This window comes from Acomys russatus, chromosome 19 (assembly GCF_903995435.1).
Source record: "Acomys russatus chromosome 19, mAcoRus1.1, whole genome shotgun sequence".
In the NCBI taxonomy this organism is placed as follows: Eukaryota; Metazoa; Chordata; class Mammalia; order Rodentia; family Muridae; genus Acomys; species Acomys russatus.
Window position 1 is genome coordinate 6,754,051 of NC_067155.1, and position 21,464 is coordinate 6,775,514.

The 21,464-nt window shown below is 37.8% G+C and overlaps 1 long non-coding RNA gene across 1 annotated transcript; it reads left to right on the forward strand.

The window, feature by feature from the left end:
* The first annotated feature begins 13,821 nt into the window (after positions 1-13,821).
* LOC127203483 (uncharacterized) lies at positions 13,822-16,236 on the forward strand. Its single transcript, XR_007832374.1, has 3 exons — positions 13,822-14,006; positions 14,192-14,476; positions 16,069-16,236. It is a non-coding gene; the product is annotated as an uncharacterized LOC127203483 (long non-coding RNA).
* The last annotated feature ends 5,228 nt before the right edge of the window (positions 16,237-21,464 follow it).

Below are 21,464 nucleotides of genomic sequence, written 5' to 3' on the forward strand. Positions count from 1 at the left end.
AGACAAGCGTTAAGGAATATTTGATTTGCATGGATGAAGCTACCTGGAGATTATTGTTTCCAATTGAAATATCATGAATGTGTCTTGTCTTAGAACACTGGTGGTTTGGACCAACATCACTTTTATATAACTAGGATCTGAAGTTGTTTCTTTTTTGTAAAATAAAATACTCTGACATGTGAATTTTGGTTCTCTGGCTTGGAAAACACACTGGATAGATGTAAATCTTAAGGAATAGAGGAAAAACCCATTTTGTCTAAGGACTCCTTAGAGACATGAGTAGTTAAGCCTCTGCACTGGGAAAAAAAAGAGAAGTTATACTTCCTGTAATAGTGGTGATGTGGCAAACCCATAACAGGAAAGACCTACCATCAGGACGACAACAGCATTTCAGGTGGTGACACAAACATGGTCAGACTGCCCCAGGATCAGAGCTAAGAATATTACGAAACCTCATCATGTTCCCCATGCTCAACGTGCTGCTTTGTCTTGGTGAGATATAAAGAGAATGGACTCTAAAGTCTGTAAGAGATCCTAGTCCACATCCATGTTTGTTATGATATGAACTCTCCAGGGGATCAGTCATGGTGCTCAGAGGGAAAAGGTTCTCAGGGAAAAGGTTCTCAGAGGGATTTTCTTCCATGTTCAAATGTGAAACATAGGACTGCAGTACTAAAAAAGATGTTTTCAGCCATTCCAGGATTTGACACTTAGAGATGAATGCCAGACCTTCCTTTTGGACCCAGTAGGTCAATTCTTCCCAGTGATGATGGTAAAGTGTATTTGTGGGCTAATGCTGTGATCCCTGTTAGTGTTTTTTTTTTAAAGAAAAGGGGTCTAGTGGAAGATTGTGCTGGGACTCAGCCTTTGGATTCCTTGCAGAAGCATTGCCAAATCCCAACATTTAGGGTGAACCAGGCACTGTGATTGCCCAACATACATGTGTGATTATTTGGTATTAGAGGTTGTGAAAGGACCAGGAGTACATTCTGCATAATGAAGGTAGCATAAATCCTTAAAAGAGAAACATTAACAAGGACAAGCTCTATCCAATACTATGAAACCACCTATGCAGAGCATAGTGATATCCTGGATCTGGTGACAATATGTGAGAGGATGACCCACAAGAATACTTTTCCCAGAGCCCAAGACAAAAGGCCAATGTGGGTAGCTTCAGTTTATTTCACACACAGCCCTCTGTATCCCTGGGACTTATGATAAACCCAGACTTTCAGTCTGGGCCACCTCTGATGTGACTTATGCAGAGTCAATAACCATGCAGTGTAGTTAATCACTGGGATTTGGAAGATTTATTCTGATCCAGAAATGAAAACAAATCTCTCATGGGCCCTGAACTAACAGGAACATGCCAACCAGTCACCCCAGGCTTTTTTCCATCTAGGCTTAGTGACTTCCAACCACAATGGAACATTGAGATGCTATGGCTATTTTAGAAACAAGCCACAAGTGTTGTCAAAATTAAATAACCCTCTCAACCATCTGGTCTTTGGTAAGGTTCCATGAGCCATCCTTTCTTAGTTCACTCATGCCTTTTCTCTAAGACGTCTAGCCTAGAATAAAACTAAAGAAACCTGAGTAAGGAAAAATTTCAGTGTAGCAAAATTTAACTCCTCAGTTTCAGAGCATCCGTAAGCATCCCCTGATGCAAGTGCTTCCTTCTATACCTCATTTTATTTTAGCAGAGGTAGGAGGGTTTGTAGAAGACATAGAGTTGATGAAGTGATCAGACCTTGTATTTGTATATGTTTGTCTTCTATTTTGTGGCAAAACACCACAATCTAATACAACATATGGAGGAAATAGTTCATTTCATCTTATAGCCCATCATAAAAGTACTAGAGATAGGCTCTCTAAGCAGGAACTGAAGCATAGGTCATAGAGGAGCACTGGTTAAAACCTTAATTCCCAGTAGTTTGCTCAGATTGATTTCTTATTAGATATAGGTCCAACCACAAAGGGATAGAACCACAAACAGTGGTCTGGGCCCTAACATATCAATTAATATTCAGTCAGAAAAATCTCTCCACAGACTATTCCACAGGCCAGTATGATGGAGGAATTTTCTCAAAGTTGACCCTTCTCAGATAATTCCAAATTATATCAAGTTAGCAAAACCTAGTGAGTACAGTCTCAAATGACAGGTGCTTGTATTCATTCTCTTTTTTTCTTTATTTCCTGAAATAAAGTCCCCCAGTCTCATGGCAACATCTGGCTACCAAAGGCTTATGGTACATGTGGTGCAAAGACTTAGTCAGGTACTTCTAAGATATGCTAATTATCTATCATCCAATACATTAAATGACTTGTTGAGCCTTTGTGGGGCCGAGCTGTGGTCTTGACAGACTTCCAAGAACCAAAAGTCACAAAAGCTTGCTGCAACAGGGTGATATAAAGTAGGAATTCTTTAAGGGCCAGATTGAAGTAGAACCACACAGGTCATAGTCAGTTGATAGGAGCTAAAATACTCACCTATCCATCCAGCTCTGGCAGAGTCCAAATACCAATCATTTATGACCACTGAGAATGGTAAGTGAGGGCTTTCTTAGGGGTAGGTATATCAAGGTGTGAGATCATTATGGGTTGGTAATATTTGTAAGCTGGACTTGTTACACACTTAGAAGGAGTGGGAGAAGTTCATACAGGATCTAAAAGATGAGCTGTTATAAGGATAACATGAATTTATAGAAAAACCAATATTAGTCAAAACACAAGGAGCTCAGAAAATGGCTCAGCCCTTGTAGGCACATCTTATAGTCTACTCAAATTATTTGATTATGTGCAGAATCACAGACAGTTGCAACATAAAATGTATGATTACATAAGAATTAGGTGAGAAGAAAATGTCTAGGAGCGGGTGTAATCTGTGTATACCATTTATTGTGAGAAGATGTGGGTGTGATATTACTTCTTTAACCCTTTTACGAAGAACCCCCAGCCTCACTGCACTGAGGCCACACAGTTGAAAATCTCACATGGATATTTGTGGCTGCCTTGTTTCTAGTGACTACTGGTTCTGCTGTTTGATGTTTGGAACAGCAAGAAAGTAAACAAGATGTAGCCAAGACATAAATAAGAAAGATCACTTTGTGCCACACTTGAGAATATTATGGAAAAAATCTGGTAGTTCCATATTATTATGTAAAGGAAACTGGGTGTACATTAAGGATCTGTACTTGTGGGATCAGGGATGGTGGCAACAAGGACACACCATGTTTAATCAGCAGGAAAGCAGTGACTGTACAGAGACCTAAGGACTGAACTGAGAACCACAAAATACCAGTGATGGTGATCCCCAGGTGAGAGAGGTCCAAACTGTATGGAGCACAGATGGGTATGGCCTCAGTCCACTGGTATAATCCACAAAAAATTCCCTGGGTCTCTGCAGGCACTGGTGAGGGCTCTAAAAACTAATGACATGTGCTGTGAAAGTATTCATACTCACATCTGCAGGGCTAGACAGAGCTGTGGGCTGCAAAAAGCACCAGCATCTGGGGCTTCTAGCCAAGATGAGACCCCACAGCCTGGAGCATAAGTGGATCTGATCTCAAGACACTGGCCAATCTGCAGAAAGTTTCAGCATCCATGCAGGCATGGGCATGGGATCCAAGAACTACCCATATGCCTGGCAGGCAAGCAGCTTCTGAACTCTGAAGTTCAGATGAAAATGTGGACTAAAAAACAAACAAACAAACAACAACAAAAATTACTAGTGTTGCCCATTGTCCTCTGCCCTGAGAATAAAAGTGGGCCCAAAGGAGCAAATATTTCCTCAGATATCCTTCCATCTGCTCCCTAGCTTCCTGGCACACCTGGGTCACAAACAGGGAGCCACAGGGACTATGTTCTCAGGAGAAGTGAGTTGGCCTGGTTATGGGACCAAAGTCCCATTGTCTTCAGCCTACAGGGGTCAGGAGAGCTCAAAGGAGCAGCTCTCTTCTCAGATATATTTTGCTTGCTCCCCAGATGCCTGGACTACCTGGGTCATAAATAAGGAGCCAACAGTGTCAGTGAACTCAGCAAAAGTGAGTAGGGTGCTGGACCAAATCCCCCTTGTCTATACCTACCCACAAACTGTCGGGCCATCAGAGATCACCAAACCTGCTAACACCAGAGACATTACAATGGAAAGATATCAGTCTAAGAACACAAGCAACAATTCCCAGGGCTATTTGATATCACCAGAAACCAGCAGACTCTCCACCACAACAAGGCCTGGAGATACAATCACACCCAATGCACAAGAGAACGATTTTAAATCTGAGGTTATGAAAATGACAGAAGCCTCAAAGGAGGAAAATAAATCCCTCAAATTAGACCAGGAACACATAAAGAAAGGGATGAAAGAAATGGGAAAAATAACTTCAAAAAATTAGTGAAAGACAGGAAAATATAATCAAAAAGGAAAGGGAAATGAATAAAAGGACTAAGGACCTACAAATGAAGATAGAAGCAATGAAGAAAACACAATCTGAGACAATCTTTTAAATGAAAAAGCTAGTGAAGAGGACAGGAATTATAGACACAAGCATCATGAACAGAATGCAAGAGATGGAAGACCGAATCTCAAGTAGAAAGTATACTGAAGAAATCGAGACAATATTACAGAAAATGTTAAATCTACAAAGCTCCTGACATAGAACATCCAAGATATCTGGGACCCTAGGAAAGACCAAACCTAAGAATGAAACATTTATATAATTCCTGATTGTTTCATAATTTTTCTTGCTGTAGGTAGTTTATTGTATATGTGTGTAATAATATAAATGTTTATGTAAAAAATAAAAATATTAAATAAAAAAGAGGAAACAAAGAATAATAGGCATCTAAGAAAGAGAAGACTTCCAGCTCCAAGGTGCAGAAAATACTTCCAACAAAATCATATAAAAAAACTCCCTAACCTGAAGAAAGAAATGTTCATAAGTATGCAAGAAGCCAACAGAACTACAAATAGATTGGCCAGAAAAGAATGACCTCTCCCAGCACAATAATCAAAACATGCAGAAAAAGCCACAAAGAACATTAAAAACTGAAAGAGAAAAAAGCCAAATCACATATAAAGGTAAACCTGTCACAATTACACCTGACTTCTCAATAGAGCCTATAAAAACCAGAATTGCCTGGGCATATGTCATACAGACTCTAGATGCCAATGCACACTACTATACCCAGCAAAACTTCCAATCACCATAGATAGAGAAAATAAAATACATCACAACAAAGCCAAGTTTAAACATTACCTAGCCAGAAATCCATTCCTAAGGAAGATACTAGAAGGAAAATTCCAAGCCAAGGAGGCCAACTTTACCTAGGAAAAAAAGGAAACAAAATAACCCCACATCCACAAAACAAAAAAAAAAAAAAAAAAGGAAACACACAAACAAACTCTACCAACACCAACATACAAAAAACCAAGACAGTAACCACTGGTTATGCATATCACTCAACATCAAGGACCTCAAACCTCTGTAAAAAGACAAAGACTAACAGACTGGATGTGAACACAGAACCCATCATAGTGCTGCATACAAGAAACACACTTAAGGAATAAAGATAAACATCTCAGAGTAAAGGTCTGAAGAAGGGTATTCCAAGAAAACGAACCTAAGAATCAAGCTGGAGTAGGCATTCTAGTATCATAAAATGGATTTCCAACCAAAACTAATCCAAAGAGCTGCGGAAGGACACTTCATACTTATCAAAGGAAAAATACACCAAGATGATGTCTCAAGTCTGAACACCTATACTCCATATGTAAGAGTACACACATTCATAAAAGAAACGTTACTGAAGCTTAAGTTACACATTGAACCCCAAACATTAATAGTGGGAGACTTCAACACCCAACTCTCCCCAATAGACAGATCTTCAAGACATAAACTAAATGGAGAAATAATGAAACTAATAGATGTCATGCATCAAATAGGCCTAACAGATATCCACAGAACATCTCACTCAAATACAAAAGAATACACCTTCTTCTCAGTACCTCATGGAACCTTCTCCAAAACTGACCATATACTAGGTCACAAAGCAAACCTCAACAGACAAAATAAGATCAAAATATTCTCTTGCATCTTATCAGATCACCATGGATTAAAGCTGTAACTCAACAACAACAACAACAAAGAAATTCTACATATTCATAGAAACTCAACAAAATTTAAAATTTAAAAAATTTAAAAATTTTTAAAAATTTAAAACATTTTGTTTGTGACCTGGTGGCACTCAGAGGAAGGACAGCAGGTAGCCAAGAAGAGACTTGATACCCTATGAGAATATACAGGGGGAGGTAATCCCCCTCAGGAACAGTCATAGGGGAGGGGAATAATGGGAAAATGGGGGGGGGAGGAATGGGAGGATACAAGGGATGGGATAAACATTGAGATGTAAGAAGAATAAATAAAAAAAAAAGAAAAAAATTTTGTTTCATATAGGCTTTTAAAGTAAAACCTAATGATTTCAATGATTTCATTGGTGACTGCCATTATATCTCACTTTTCTACTTTATTGATTTCAGACCTGAGGTTGATGATTTCCATCTGTCTACTTTTGTGAGTGTCTGTGTCTTTTTATTATAGAGATTTTAGTTGTGTTATTATTTTCCTCATATGGGATCTCTCCAATTTTTATTATAAAGGCACTTAATGCAATGAATTTTCTTATTAACACAGTTTTCATTGTGTCCCATAACTTTGCTTGTGTTGTGCCTTCATTTTCATGAGTTTCAGGAAGATTTTCATTTCTTCTTTTAATTTTGTCCCTTACCCAGAGGTCATCGGGTACATAGTTGTTAAGTTTCTAAAATCTAAATGAAATGGAAAATTTTCTGATAGATATCAATTAGTAAAATTGAGTCAAAATCAGATAAACAAACTAAATAGTACTATATCACCTAAGTAAATAGAATCAGTCATCAAAAGTCTCCCAACCAAAAAAACAAAATCACAAACCAGCCAACCAACCAAACAAACAAAAAACCCAGGCCAGATGATTTCAGCACATAATTCTACCAGTTCTTCAAAGAAGGGCTAATACCAATCTTCTTCCAATTATGCCACGAAATATAATCAGGAGTTACATTGCAAAACTCATTCTATGAGTCTACAGTCACCTTGATACCTAAACCACAGAAAGACTCAACAAAGAAAGGAAACTTCAAACCAATTTCTCTTATGAACACGGATGCAAAAATACTCAATAAAATACTTAAAACCGAACTCAAGAACACATCAAAAATATCACTCACCATGACGAAGTAGGCATCATCCCAGACATGTAGGGATTGTTCAATATACAGGAATACATCAATGTAATCCATCATATAAACAAACTGAAAGAAAAAATCACATGATCATCTATTTAGATGTTGAAAAGGAATTTGACAAAATCCAACACCTATTCATGTTTAAATTCTTGGAGAGATTAGGGATATGAGGTACATACCTAAACATAATAAAGGCAGTATACAGCAAGCATATAGCCAACATCAAACTGAACTGAGAGAAACTTAAATCAATTCCACTATAATCAGGGACAAGACAAGGCTGTCTATTCTCTCCATATCTCTTCATTATAGTACTTGAATTCCTAGCAAGAGCAATACAACAATGAAAAGAGATCAAGAGCATACAAATGGGATCTTCCTTTTGTATTATATTGTATGATATATCATATTTTGTATGATATGATAAATTATCATTATAAATGGATGATATAGTAGTACATATAAGTGACCCAAAAAATTCTACCAAGGAACTCTTGTAACTGATAACTTCAGCAGAGAGGCTGGATACAAAGTTAAATAAAAAAATCAGTAGCCCTCTTGTATATAAATGACAGGTGAGCTGAGAAAAAAATTATGGAAACTACACCCTTCACAATAGCCACAAATAATATAAAGTATCTTGGTGTAACTCAAACCAAGCAGAAAGACTTGCATGAAAAAGCTTCAAGTCTCTGAAGAAGATATCAGAAGATGGAAAGTTCTCCCATGCTCGGAGATTGGGAGAATCAAGATAGTAAAAATGGCCATCTTACCAAAAGAAATCTACAGATTCAATGCAATACCCATCAAAACTCCCACACACTTCTTTACAGACCTTAAAAGATCAATCCTCACCTTCATATGAAAAACAAAAACAAAAAACAGAACAGCTAAAATAAATATGTACAATAAAGGATCTTCTAGAGGAATCTCCATCTGGGAACTCAAGCTGTGTATAGATCAACAATAATTTTTTTAAAGCATGGTACAGCCATATAAATAGGCTGGTTGATCAAAAGACTAGAATCAAGGACCCAAAAATAAATTGATACATCTATGGATACTTTATTTCCATACCATGGAAAATAGATAGCATCTTCAACAAATGATGCCAGTAGAACTGCATGTCCACATGTAGAAAAATACAAATAGATTCATATTTATCACTCTGCAGGGTTAAAATTCAGTTAGATTGAAGACCTCAAAATAAAAATAGATACACTAAATCTCTTAGAAGAAGTGGTGAAGAACCATGAACTCATTGGCACAAGAGACAACTTCCTGAACAGAACAACAGCTCAAGTTCTAAGGTCAAAAATTAATAAATGATATCTCACAAAACTGAAAAGCTTCTGTAAGGCAAAGGACACTGTCAACAGAACAAAAATACACCTTACAGACTTGGAAATATCTTTACCATCCCTGCATCCAATAAAGGGATTATATCCAAAATATATAAAGAACTCAAGAAATTAAACACCACCACACAAAATGACCCAATTAGATGAATGAAGAACAGAGATAAACAGAGAATTCTCCACAGAGGCATATTTAATGGCTAAGGAACACTTAGAGAATTTTATTCCTTCTCAAAACTCTGATGGATTTGAAGTTCTGATAGCTTAGTTTTACAATTAAGCTTAGTTATGTAGGGGCTAAGACTATGACATTCCATCTTACACCTATCAGAATGGCTAAGAAAAAAAAACTCAAGTGACAGCACATGCTGGTGGGAGTGCAAACTGGTACAACCACTTCGGAAATCAATCTGGCACTTTTTTAGAAAATTGGCAATAGTGCTACTTCAAGACCCAGCTACAGCACTCCTGGGCATATACCCAAAAGGTGCTCCAACATACAACAAGGACATTTGCTTAACTATGTGTGTAGCAGTGTTATTTGTAATAGCCAGTATCTGGAAACAACCTAGATGTCCCCAACCAAAGAATGGATAAAGAAACTATGGTACATTTACACAATGGAATATTATTCAGTTATTAAGAGACAAAAACATCTTGAAATTTGCAGGCAAATGGATAGAACTAGAAACAATCATCCTGAATGAGGTAACCCAGTCCCAGAAAGACACATGCAGTATGTACTCACTTATAAGTGGATATTAACCCAACATAGATAGATTTCCTCTGAGACTCCACCCATAGGAGAATCTGGAAAGATATTGGAACTTGCAGCTGGACTCTGGGCAAAGCACTGCCAGTTGTATGGGAAAGTTGAGGAGCAGAAGGACAGGGGTGTGGGCTTTTGTCAAGAGCTCCACAAGGAGACAATCAAGCTGTCATATCTGGATGGGTGGGAGTTGGGGATGCACATACTGATGCACCAACCAAAGACATTGCAAGCAGAGAACCTAGACTCTCTGTTCAGACATTGCTGATGAATAGCTTACTCTTCAAGTGGGGAAGCAAGGAGAGTGGGGTACTGCCTTTGACATGAGCTATGGTGTGGGTGATTTGAACACTGCCCATTAGCAAAGAGGCTCTATGGTAACACAGAGGAAGGAGATGGAGGCTATCTAGATAAGACCTTTTACAATGTGGTCAGAAGATGGGGGAGGAGGACCCTACCTGTCATAGATTTAAGAAAAGGGAATAGGGTGGGTGAGAACAAGATGATAAGAGCAGGATTACAATCAGGATATAATGTGATAAAATTAAGAAAGAAAGAAAGAAAGAAAGAAAGAAAGAAAGAAAGAAAGAAAGAAAGAAAGAAAGAAAGGTGGTCCTACAGATTTACCTTCTGTCCAATCTGAGATTCACTATCTCCAAATTTTCCCAGATTATATCAAGTAGGAAAAAAGAATTAATAAACTAGAATAAGAAGAGAACGGTGAAATTTGTGCTACCTTAAGCTACTAGTCAACCAAATTGAAGAAGACAGACTTCCTGGCTCCTTCCCATGCAAAAGAAATCATGTACCTATGGAAACCCATGGCAGAGTTCTAACAATCAAAAAGTAAAGAAGGCTGGAGACTGCAATGCAATGGGGGAGTACATGCTCGAGGCTCCACTTTCATCCCCGGCACAGCCTTCTTCACTCCCTAAAGTAGGAAAACAGAAAGACTCGTTCTTTTCCTGGCCACATTCTTCCCTCCTTCCTTCTTTCCTTTCATTCTTTCTTTAACAATACAATAACTAATTAAATGCTAAAAAGAAAAGAAAAGCTAAATAAAATAACCTGTTAAATACTTTTGGGTTGATGTACATCTGTACACATACAACACATAAATAAACAAATAAGTAAATAACTAACTAAATAAATAAATATAAAAACTTCTTTTAATGTGTTTGTAAACACACCCACATACATACACACATTTAAAAAAAGGATTAGTACTCAAAAGAATGTCTGGACAGTAAATGTGTTCTGCATGCAGATAATTCTGGAGATTGCTGTCAAGAACACTTTTTCTTTCCACATACTTTACTGTGAATATTTGCCTTCTTCTTCACATCTCATCTCCATGTATCATGTATGCCATGGATGTTACCTTTCTCTCACCGTCAAATTACATTTTCCTTTACATTGCCAGAGACAATGTTGTTCTATGACCTTTACCCTTACCACTGAGAAAGAGAACATAGTTCAAACAACAACAACTGAAACAAAAACAAAAACACTGAGCATTTGCTAATTTCTGTGTGTATTCCATTCACAGTCATTGACATAATTCCAAGATAAGGTCATTTGTCTGGCATTCAGGAGTGATGCAAAGATGAAAATTTCTTTTTAATTTTAAATCCCATTGTTCTTTGACCCTTACTACACAGGCAGTTGTTTTATATTTAGCCTTAATATGCCTGAATGCAGCCAATCACTGTGAATATTACTTTTTTCCTGAGTTGGGAAGCATGGTTTCTTTGAAAAAATAATATTTTATTAATTCTTTTAAAATTACTTACAATGCATTTTAATGCTATTTATACTTTTTGCTCAGTTCCTCCAAAATTGACCCTCACTCCTACCCATTTACAGCTTCTGGGAATATAATTAATTGATCTCAAATGACACTTTTATTCCTTAGTTAGCTTATGTTTCCTGTATTCTTTGACAACGTATCACTTATAACAAAAAACATATACACTGCATTTAAATTACTAAAATTTCAAATGCCAGGTGTAACACGATGAGAAGAGGCACATTACATTCTTCTTTATCTTCTGGAGAAAAATTTTACATTATTATTAAATATAATCCAATGCCAACTTACTCAACTATGATCTTATTAAAGACGATGTTCCTTGAATATTTCCTCAGGTGTTTACAACCACATCCATTTTTCTGTGAGGTATTCCTAGTTCTCATCTCTTTTGTAGGCTCCCAAGACAGGTGGAGGATAGTGGAGCTTTGCACATACAAAAGATTTCTATCAAGGAACATGACAGAGTGGGGCTGCTCCCTACTCAAATCAGGCTTGGAACCTACTAACCTCCATAGAGACAAAGGTCATCTCATGAAAAGGAGATTAAGTTTCTCTATTCCTCTCTGAGAATTGTCTTCTCTGAAACCGTGACTGGCAATCTATTAATATAGCTAATAAGCTTGGAAGGCCCAAGACCCTTTTGTAGGGTTTCCTTGATCTCCCTTACTTCCCATTCCAGCTGCATAAGCTGTCCTAATGATGTCAAATATGAGATTTCCTACAAAACAGTCTCCCAGGTGACTCATACCAGCCATACTCATCTAAACATGAGAAGCTGCTCCTCAGCTCCTCTGCATCCTATGACCTCAACCGAACAAAGGCAAATGTGGGCTGTGGACCCACACTCTTCCATGGTGGAATTCATGGGAAAGGAGCTGGTGGTTTTGCGGCAGCATTGAGAGAGATGGCAACGCATGGGTTCCATGCATAATTTTTCTTGTTCTTCTGCAGAAGTCCAAATCTTTGTTGTGAAATGCACTGACTTCAATGGTACAGGACATTCCTTGTTATGTATAAAGAGACATAGATTGTGTTGAGAACATTGTATTTGTTGGAAAGAAAGATTCATCATGACTTAAAAAGAATCATGTCTTCTGTGGTTATTCTTTCTTTTTTCTTTTGGTATTTCTCATATGATATGGTAAACTATAAATATTATCAATTCTAGAGACTCCAGAAGTGCCCTTTATGTCCTCGAGGTAATATAGATGCAAATGGAGAACAGTGATTATTGTAAGTCTACCTATGGATCCTTAAACCAATCTTTTACATACTCTTCTATATCCAAGATTAATTAAAGTGCAGTGTTATGTGAACTATACCTGGAGTGACAGGAACAAACTATCTAATAACCCCAATAAGTCACTAATGGCAAAAAAATGAACAATGTCATCCAAGTGTGTTGGGGTCAACCAATGATGTCATTGTAATAATAAACCAAAGTATGAGTGGAAGGCTATTTACATGTGCTTGAGAAATTTTGAAACAGCTATACCACCAAATGAACCATTGCTGCCTTCTCTTATCTCTCTCCTCCAGCAAACTATAATATCAACATGAGGCCAGGTAATGGGAAACTCTCCCATCTTCTATAACAAATTAAGTATATTCTCAATCCAGTGAAGAACATAGGTGGAAATCACAGCTACTGGAACTAAAGGAGGGAAACACCATTTTTATTTCATGTCATTGTTACAGGATAGCCTTCCATAATGTACAAATATCCTGAGGACTTGATGATACTACTATGTCTCTTTGACAATAGAAGTGAGTAATTGAAGTTCAGGTGAAAGAATGAAAAATTCCTCTTCTAAGCAGAATAACAGAAACAAAGGTGTTTCCATTCTCATGCCTGGATCCTGAACTTATTACTCCTGGTATCCAGATACGTCTTAGTATAAGGATCTTGGAGGACAACTTAAGCATGGTGGCCTCAACACAGTAATAACACCATAATAATGCAAAAAGGTAGACAAGGGAGTCAGCACCACAGAAACAAGTTAAGAGGCTAAAGAATTGGAAAATTCTGATGCTTTGTTACAGTGGACCAGGACATTGTGGCAAAAGTTGTGGAAGACCACTGGAGCTTAAGGAGAAAAGAGCAGTCTTCTCAGAGATGTGTGTTAAGACATGTTTGACTTGAGTTGACAGATCTACCTTGAGATTAGGGCCCCTAATTGAAAGATCATGAATACGTCTTATCTTAGAACACTGTGGTGATTTGGACTAACATCACTTTTGTACAACTAAGAGTGGAAACTGTTTATCTTTGTAAAATACAATATTCTGACAAGTGAATGTTGGTTCTCTGGCTTGAAAAACAGAGGATTGATGGAAATCTTGAGGAATACAGCAAAACTCTTTTTCCCTAAAGACTACGCAGAGACATGAGTACTTAGCCAAGCCTTTTCACTAGAAAAAAGAGAAGTTACTCTTCCTATAATAATGATGATGTGGCAAACCCATAACAGGAAGGACCTACCCTCAGAATGACAACAGCATTTCAAGTGGTGGCACAAACCGGTCTGAAGGTGCCAGGAACACAGCTAAGAACAATACCAAGACTTGCTATGATCCCCATGCTCAGGACGCTGCTGTTCCTTGGTGAGATATGAAGAAGGGAAGTGGACACTCAAGTATGTAAGGAACCCTACTCCACAGCCAGGTTTGATTCCATATGGACACCCCAGGGGATCCAACCTGGCTCTCAAAGGGAAAAAGTTCTCAGAGAGAATTTTCTTCCAGGTCTGACTGTGGAACGCAGGACTGCAGTACTGGCAGGTGAGTATTTCCAGTTATATGAAGAGTTGATTCTCCACACTGTATTGCTCTCCAGCAGTTCAATTCTTCCCAATGAGGAGGGTAAAAAGTATGGGCTAATGCTGTGATGGCAGTGAGTATTCTGTGCTATGATCTGGGGTCTGAGGAGAAATTGTACTTTGACTCAGCCTTTGATTTTCTTGCAGGACACCTCCCAAAGCCCATCATCTGGGCTGAGCCAGGCTCTGTGATTGCCAAAAATACATCTGTGATTATTTGGTGTCAAGGGTCGAGTGAGGCCCAGGAGTACCTTCTGCATAAAGAGGGAAGTGTAGATCCTTGGGAAAGACAGTTGCCACTGGAAACCAAGAACAAAGCCAAGTTCTGCATTGATTACATGGAAGCCATCTTTGAAGGAGTATATAAGTGTTATTATAATAGCTCTGATGGCTTGTCAGAGCACAGTAGTACCCTGGAACTGGTAATAAAAGGTGAGAGGACACTCAGGGGTCACAGCAAGTCTATCTACTAAGAAGACTACTCTTTATTCATATCTCGATCAGATCCCAAGCCTAGTAGATGATGTGTGTAGTTTAAGTTCATTTCATATACTGCCCCTTGTTTCCTAGGAGCCTATGAACAACCTACCCTGTCAATCTGGTCCAGAACTACTGTAACTACAGGAAAGTCTATATTTTTGCAGTGTAGCTCATTGCTGGGATTTGACAAATTCATTCTGACCCAGGGTCTTTCATGGACCCTGGACTCACAGAAATATGCCAATCAGCCATTCCGGGCTCTTTTTCTTCTGGGCTCTGTAATCCCAACTACAAGGGAAGATTCAGATGCTATGGCTATTTTAGGAACCAGCCACAGGTGTGGTGAAAAATAGTGACCCTCTTGACCTCCTAGTCTCAAGTAAGAACCTTTGGCCCATCCTTTATTAGTGTATAGGTTCACTCAGGTCTCTTGATTATGAAGATCTATAGCCCAAAAAAAGAGTACAGAAATCCTGAGTAAGTAAACTGCTCAGTTTAATAGACTTTCAACACTAAATAGAGGAGCAGCCATCAGCATGTCCTGGTACAAAGTGCTCCCATTCATGGTTTATTTTACTTCACCAAGGCATAAGGCTTTATGGGGGACACAAAGCTGGTGTAGTGATCAGACATTGTCTACACTAGTTAGGTTTATAATTTTGTGATAAAACACCATAATATAAGGTGAATTATGGAGGAAATGGTTTATTCCATAATAAAAATATTAGAGAAGGACAGTTTAGGCAGGAACTGAAACAGTGGCTAGAGAGCAACACTGCTTACAGTATTACTTCCTAATAGCTTGCGCAGATCATTTTTACAAAAACCAACAGTGGACCCCCCCCGCATCAATTATCAATCAACCAGGAAAATCTCCCCAAAAGACTTGCTTACAGTCCAAATAGGCAATGGAGGCATTTTCTTAATTTAAGCTCCTCTTCCCAGATAATGCTAGCTTATATCAAGTTAGCAAAATCTAATGAGATTATCCAGTATCAGCCACTGACCTTCACTCTCCTTTTGTGTTTATTTTCTGGAATAAATTTCCCAGACTCTTGGCAAGAGCTGGACACCAATGGCTTGTGGTACATGTGGTGCACAGACTTGGTCAGACAGTTCTGAGTCACTCAGAGTCTCTATCCTCCAGTACACTCAATGATGGGTTTGCTGTGGCTTGATGGAACTGAGATGTGGTCTTGAAAAATGTCCAAAAGCCCAAAGGCACAAAAGTTTGTCTACAACAAGGTTAAACACATTTATAGAAAAAAAAACAAGTGTTAGTCAAAACAAAGTATCTCAGAGGAAAGGCTCATTTCTTTTGAGTACTTCATATAGTCTACTCAAATTGTATGATTCTTTGGGGAATTTCAGATAGTTAGGATGTCAGAAAAACATGTCCATGTAAGAAGCAGGTGAGAAGGAAAATTCTAGATTAAGAGATAGACACAAATGGTCTAGTTCTGTCAAGGAGATGAGGGACTGGGTGCACAAGCATTTACTGTAAGGTTTTTCTGTGACCTGGCTTCTTTGACCTCTTTGTGCAGAAGAATCATCTTCAGAACAGCAAGGTCACACAGTTGAAGATCTCTTCCGAATATTTTCAGCTTCCTTGGTTTTAGCAACTCTTGTGATTCTGCTTTTAGAGGCTTGGTACAACAATAAACTCAAACAAAATGCAACCAGAAGATGGATAAAAACAAGAAATACCACCAGGCTCCAAATTTGAGAGTCCATGGGAAATACATGTGCTGGTGACAAAACTGGGTGTATCCAAAGGATCTACATTCTGAGAAGGCCCAGGTTATAAATGGGCTCTGGCTAAGGGGAATTCTGGCAATTTCTGTCAACACTTTGCTGGCTCAACTGTGCTACTTTTCTCATATCTTTCTTGAATATTTTTTCACTCCTCCTTTTGTCTTCTGACATCCATGTGTTACGTATGTCATGTGCCATCACTTTTACTCACTTTCAAATAGAATTTTTCTTTACTTTCCCAGAATCAATAAGAAAAGACAAAAGCAAAGCAAAAACAATGGAAAAACCCAGATAAAACTGCAAAGTAAATGGAGTGAAAATTATGACACCAAACTTTTGCTGTAAACTCAGTATTACAATGTTCACTGTTAGAATTATCTGAGAACTCTTTTTGAAAACTTCGTACTTGTCTTCAGGACAATTACAATAGTGGGAAATAAAGAGGTGATATAGTGTTGTCTTTACCTTGAATGTTGTCATGACTTTGAAATATAGCTTCTTATAATCTTTGTTATTTTAAAGTACTTAAAGTAAACGACACAATGACATTAGCCAGACCCAAAATCTGCACATCTTCATGACCTTCAGTGAGGTTAGAACACTTATTCTGAAGCTGTGAGTTTACATTGCTTTTACACTTCCACAGAAAAATACCATTTCATTGAATAGGTTAAACATATGATATTCATTAATAATTTTGTAAATTCTATTCACAGTCACTGTTATAACTCCAACATAATGTTTCCATCAGATGGCTCATTTTAGACCCATACTATAACTAAAGGAATAAAGAACAAGTTCCATAGAGTCAGGAAATTTCCTTGTAAACTTAAAGTGCCTGAAAAGAGCAAAACAAGTTGTCAAAATTGTACATATTAAACATGTTCACATATTGCTATGTCAACCATTGATGAATATGGCGAATATGTATATATATGCATATATATATTTGTGTGTGTGTGTGTATGTTTAAAAGAATGGTAAGTGTATAGGGCTGGAGACAACCTTCAGAAAATAAAGTGTGTTATGTACTTGCAGAGTTTTCAACTTCAGGTGCCAATGTCAACATCAGTAGGCTCACAATGGATTGTGACTCACCAGGTGATCTAATTAATGCCCTCTTCTGCCATTGTTGAAAAGCCCAGCTTTTAAGGTCACAGTCCACCATGTCCAAACTTGGCACAAAGTGGAGAACACATGAGTCCCAATCTTTTGCCTGCCTGTATAATTAGATACTACGTTATGACAAATGAGCCATCGCTGCCCTTTGATAATTGTGTACTATGTTATGATTCATTAGTCCTTCCAACCTGTAACACTAGAACTTTTATATGTCTCACTTCTAAAACAGTAAAATTAGCTGATTGCCTGATGCTGATCCAGGAAGTCCTGTCCTGTGAAGGGGGGTAAATAGATGCTAGTAGAACAGAGATCCTTGGAATGCACAGAGTTTTAGAGTAACTCCTCCAGGCAGTGACTAAGGACTGGTTGTACTCTGTTGGCATGCTTTCCATTCTGTGGTCAAATAGATGCTTCAAGCCTCTTAGGACATCCTGTAACTTTTGTTCTGGCTCTGTCTCTTGTTTGTCAAGCATCACCATGATGAGCATGCTCCTAAACCTGGTGTGCATTGGTGAGTCTTGATGGGAATGAAAAGTGTGGAAAAACAAGGTGGAAGTATCGCCCTGATGGCTAGATCAGTCCACCACCAAAAGCCTGGGCACCATGGTAAATAGTGGTGCATGAGTTTATCTTAACTGAGTAGCCTCTAATTCTAATATACAGAGGCCAGACATAGATAAGCAGTGTCAGAGGGCCAGGATATTGGAAGGAGGCATACCATCCATCATCAGTTTTCCTTTCCAGGTTTCTTCCTAGTCTAGGGGACATCAGCACAAGTTGGTGAGTCCATCCTTAGAATCTTGAGTTACTACATATCTCAATACAGTAGGTTTCATTCTAACAGGAGACCAGGCATTCTGCAGTTTGGGCTGGGGCATTCTGTAAATGACTTATTCATGAGTCTTTTTACTGTAAAGTTAGGACCCTGGAAACCTGTCTCTCAGTTGTGTCCCAGATATGCAAGACACTAGACTCTATGGTTGGCTTCCATAGGCATCAACTTTGATTTAATGAGCATTATTTGTTGGTTTGCAAGAACACACAATTTCTGTGTATTCCAAGTTATACTAGAACTCACTCTGTAGACAAGCCTGGATAAGAACTCAAATATTCACATGCCTCTGCCTCTCAAGTCTGTAATCAAAATTATGTGCCACAACACCCAATGGATATTAAGTTTTTTTTAATAAAAAAGTCTTCCCTTTTGTTATATTTTCATCCGACCAACCTAACATATTTTGAGACATTGATGTTATAATTTATTATTTTTTACCTATATGTGTCACTTAACAATTAATTGCAGCTATCATTTTTGTCTTTAAACATCCATGCTACAAATAGGATTTGTACACTACAAGCACACTATTGTAACATCTTTTTTGGTATACTTTTAGTGAATTACTTTTACTTTTTCTACATGATGTCTTTCTTTCAGGTTGAAGTAATCCATAGCATTTCCTGTGCTTTTTTGTGATGAATTTTGTCTGCTACTGTTTTTTTTCTGAGAAATGTTTTATATGCTTCATTTCTGAAAGGCAGCATTTATGAGATTTATAGGCAGGGATTTTCATTTTTCCACTCACCTAATCAAATACACCATCCTGGTCTCTTGGGGTATGTAAGTCTTTGCTAAAAAGCCTGCCATTAGCTGTGTTAGAAGTCCCTACTGTGGTTTACTTCTTTTGTCATTCTGATTTCAGGATCTCATAGGGTAATAATTTCATTGTGATCTTAATTATTTGGGTTGAATTTCTTTTGTGTCATTGACCATCTTGGACCTGGCCATTTTCATATTTCTCTTTTTTTGAGAGTTTTCTCTAGTTTTTTCTCTTGATAATATTTTTGCTTATTTTATAGGCTCTGTTTAATTTTGTTAATATTTTATAAATTCTTTGAGAATTTCATATAATATCTTAGTCATATTCATCTCCTTCCATAAACTCATTTGAGATTCCCTTCTTCCTTATGCCCCCAAATGAACCTCTCTTTCACTTAAATGACTTTTTATAACTGATAATTTGGTAGTTGGATGGCTTCAAAATGTATCTCCATTCCTCTTCATTGTATCTTCATTCACTTTCTGTATTTTCCTGTCAGATTATATAATCCCTGATCAAAGCTCAATAGTTCTCCTATTTTATCCACATTTTATTGTTTGTAAATTTTGCATTTATTTGTGTGTGTGTGTGTGTGCGTGTGCGTGAACATGTGTGTATACATGTATAATGTCAGATTGTCAAGGTTTTCAGCAAGAACCCATGCCTGCTTCCACAGAAAGCTGGCCCTTATTTTTTCCAATTCAGTAACTGTGTTCTTTGCAATATGAATGGATATTGCCAAATATTTTTGTTCAATAACTAATTTTTAAATGTCATAAAATCTCATTTAGAGACTTTCTTTGTTTCATAGATATTTCATTTCGTTTTCTTTTATAACATATTTTAATGTAATTTTAAGAATTTCATACACAAGCACTAAATTTGCATCATTTCAACACCTTATCATATATAAAAATAACTTGGCATACTATGCCATCTCTGCTTGCTCTATCGTGCGCTTTGCTGCTTATTCACAATAGATAGTACAAGGAAACAATCTGAGTTTCCTTCAGCTGATGAATGGATAATGAAAATGTGTCACATATACACTGTGGAATGCTAGTCAGTGCTAAAGAAAAATGAAACAATGAAAGTAGCAGGGAGATACATGGAACTAGGAAATACTACACTAAGAAGAACCACTTTTCTCTATCACCATTGTTTCCCAGTTCTGAATCATTAGTCATGGGGTTTTTCCCCTTTTTTAAGATTATAACTTATTCACATTACATCCAAATTATTAGCCCCTCTCTCTTACCTGCCTGTTCTCACTCAACCTCTCTCTTCTGCACTAGTCTACTATACTAGACCTCTGATAGGTGCAGTTCTGTCTCATCTGCTTAGCGAGCATCCCCTTCCTCTGATTTCTAAGGGGACGCCTTGCCAAGGGGAAGTGATAAAGTTGAGGGCATTTTTATACTTAAGCATGAATTGTGGGCCAGGTATTATTACTTTGTTTTGGTAGAACGTCTAACTTTCTGTGCTCAGTGATTTTTGGAGAACCAAGAACAGAGGAAGGTGAGTACATCAAGATAAGAAGAGAGGAGAGGAGAGTGAAAGCAACCATTGTGAAAGTAATAGGTGTCATCACAACAGCTGATGAGGTCAAGAGTCAGGAGTTACCTGATCTTTGTCAGGCAACTTAACTCTGGTCCACTCATGTTCATCTGGAGGATATCTTAAGCTTGGATCATAGTCAAGCTAGTTGCATGGTCTCCACTCCTGGCTATGCTGTTATCAGCATTTAGGATAATTAAGAAATGCATATTAGCAGACAGGCAATCAAATTCATGCACATATTAGATACTAGTTTAGTTAATTACAAAAATATGTTTCCTAAATTGACAAATAAAAATAGCTAGAAAAAAAGCAATTGAGATAAGATCTCTGATGTCTTGTAAAACCACAGAGATCTACAGAATATGGCATTTAAAGGTTTTATCAACTTAAGGCTTTTTGACAATGGGACATGTCTGCTTCTGGCTACATCCTGTTGTACTTCAAGGAGCATAAAATGCTTCATGTGTCAATTTAGCCACTGGGTAAAAAAATGTCTTTGTGTCAATTACAAACATAATATTGTCTAAAACTGGGCAAACTAGAGGCTGGACAGTCAATTGCCAAGTTTCACATTGCCAAGGTAGGCAAGTCTTTTATAATTCCTGCTTCAAAGTAAAGTCTATCAGATACTCTAAGCCAGAAGACTGAAGATGATGCTTCAAAGTTATGGAGAAATTCTGGGGCAGCTAACTATCTTCATCATTTCTATACTGTTGGAGGCTTCTTGCTTGCATTTCCTACATCTTTACCCCCTCTTTTAAATTGATTTTTATTTTATTTTTGTTCACTTTACATCCTAATATTAGCCCCTTCCTCATCACCTCCAAATCTCTCCCTCCCTCCTTCATACCTTCTCCTTCCCTCCCATAGTCCTCAGAAAAAGGAGACCTCCTCCACTAACATCT